At 30.7% G+C, this 2,496-nt stretch overlaps 1 long non-coding RNA gene across 1 annotated transcript; it reads left to right on the top strand.

Annotated features, from left to right (window-relative positions):
- The first annotated feature begins 977 nt into the window (after positions 1-977).
- Positions 978-1,950, top strand: LOC120580292 (uncharacterized). Its single transcript, XR_005645994.1, has 2 exons — positions 978-1,412; positions 1,517-1,950. It is a non-coding gene; the product is annotated as an uncharacterized lncRNA (long non-coding RNA).
- The last annotated feature ends 546 nt before the right edge of the window (positions 1,951-2,496 follow it).

Here is a 2,496-nt window from a genome sequence, read left to right as displayed (position 1 = left end):
ATAAAACCACACCACAAACACATTACCATTTTCATGATCAATTGAATATTGTGTGGACCTCTCAAACTCCTCTTGAAACTTTTGAAAAGAAAAACGAGTGAGAGCACTATAAACTTGCTCTTGTAAAAAATTATAGTAACTAACTTTTATTTACCAACGAGTGAGAACACTATTTTCCATCATTTAAAAAATTATAGTAACTAACTTTTATTTACCAAATGTATCGTCAAACTAAAATTTAACATTTGAAAAAAAAAAATACTTACTCGTAATAGTAAATGTTTTTTTTAATATCATAATAGTGAATATTGAATATGTTTTTTGATAAAATGTGAAACATTAATACAATAATTATAACCAATAAAATTAGGCTTAATACATCCGTTGGTCCCTTAACTTAATTCTTTTTCCTCAGTATGGTCCCCTAACTAAAAAACGTCTTAAATTGGTCCCTTATGTCTTCTTCCGTTACCTCTTTTGGTCCTCTCCGTTAGTTTTTAATATCAAATATCTAAGATGAACCATATTAAAAAGTGGCCCACCATATGCCTTATTAATTTTTTTAATTTTAACCATTTGATTTTTTCTTTAAAAGAGGACCATTGAATCATGTGGGGTCTATTATACTTTACTGTGAATCATTCCTAAATTTTAACCAGTATGGTCTATTATACTTTACTGGAAAATTAATTTTTTTAATTTTAACCATTTGATTTTTTCGTTAAAAGAGGACCGTTGAATCATGTGGGTACACAATATTAGTCAATAAAAAACTAACGGAGATGATCAAAAGAGGTAACGACAAAAGACATAAGGGACCAATTTAAGACGTTTTTTAGTTAGGGGACCATACTGAGAAAAAGAATTAAGTTAAGGGACCAACGGATGTGTTAAGCCATAAAATTATATTTTCTTCCTAAAATACTAAAATTGAAAAATAATTCTTTGGTTCATTTAATCAAAGAAATAAATAAAAATTGTTTGATTCATAAATGAAAATGTTACTCATAAAATTCTTTGGTTCATTTTGTCCTTCAAAAAAGAAAATAGCCCCTTCAAAAAAATATTATACAAAAAATAGGTTTAAAATACTTGAAAATAGGACAAATTGATGGGATACGACAAAAATGGAAATTAGGGCTTGACCCAAAAAAAAAATGGAAATTAGGGTTATCTCATCGTATATTTGATTTTTCTCAAATCAAGGTTTTCCATTGCCAACTCAAGACGACATCACTTCTGGCACTATCGTATTTCACTCTCTCACACTGTGATTTCTCCTTTCATATTGTAATTCTTCGTCATCCCTAATCATCCTTCAACTGTATTTTTCAAGTTTTTATTTTTTGGTCTTTCAGTTTTGACTCCAGTTTTCAAACAATCAGAACTTACCACACTCATTCAATCGCAAGGTATTTTTATTTTCATTCCCCGACTGTAGAACTTCTAAGTTTCTTCTTGTCCAGTTTGCAAAATAATATAATAATTCCATATTTTTCCTTTTATGTTTGATTAGGTACTTGCTCAGGGACTCACCTGAATGAATAATAATGTCTAATGAAGACAGGCTGAGTGACTTGCCTGATTGTGTTCTTCTTCACATTTTGTCAATGTTGGATTCCAAACATCGAGTTCGAACTGGCATTTTGTCCAAAAGGTGGAAGCATCTTTGGAAACATATTCCTACTAAAATTTTCAGTCAAGGATTTTACTACTGGTTGTCCCATTCTGAGCAGTATTTCCAAAATCTTCGAACTTAACTATATGTAGTATTTTATCCAACTTTACCAAAATTGAGCTATCTGCTCCAATTCTTTGTACCTTTTCTTTTACCTGTATACCATGGTTGCGGTAAGTTACAACTTGATGAGATTAGTATTTCTAGACTTTTGTGAAATACTCTAGAATTAGTTATTAGTTATATGAATGAGTTGCTGCCATTTTGATTCATTGGTGTGCCCTGATTTTGAAGTTAAAGATATTTTATTTTACGCTAATGCTTAATGTTGCGAATATATTTTGGTGGCATACACACGGACGACGGTTTTTAATCACTTGTTACAACAAAATGGTCCACCTACTCAAACGTTTGGTAACGGCAGAAATGGTATACTGTCCAAAAGAAACAATCAAATTGGTTTTAAAGATCAAGAATTTCGTCTGCCCAAGCCAGGGTAGGTGGAGAAAAGCTTTGGCACAAGGAAACAAAATCAAAGTGGATAAGTCTCACAGTGTGATAGACTTACTTTTGATTCATTTGGTGATTGGTTTTAATAGTTTTTTGAGGATTAAAATCTATACAATACTTATTTGTGATCTAGTCGCTAGAAAATTCAATCACACCATATAAGAGTGCTCTTTATTTTAATAAATACTCCCTCCGTCCCTTAATAGATGACCTAGTTGACAATATACATTATTGACTTGACATACTTTGATTATATTTTTCTACTAATTCACAAAGATAAATAATATCATGTAAGATGTTGTTGGATT

The sequence above is a fragment of the Medicago truncatula genome, chromosome 4 (genome assembly GCF_003473485.1).
Source record: "Medicago truncatula cultivar Jemalong A17 chromosome 4, MtrunA17r5.0-ANR, whole genome shotgun sequence".
In the NCBI taxonomy this organism is placed as follows: Eukaryota; Viridiplantae; Streptophyta; class Magnoliopsida; order Fabales; family Fabaceae; genus Medicago; species Medicago truncatula.
The sequence above is the reverse complement of the archived record's forward strand: the minus strand, read 5'-3'. Positions and strand labels throughout refer to the sequence as shown.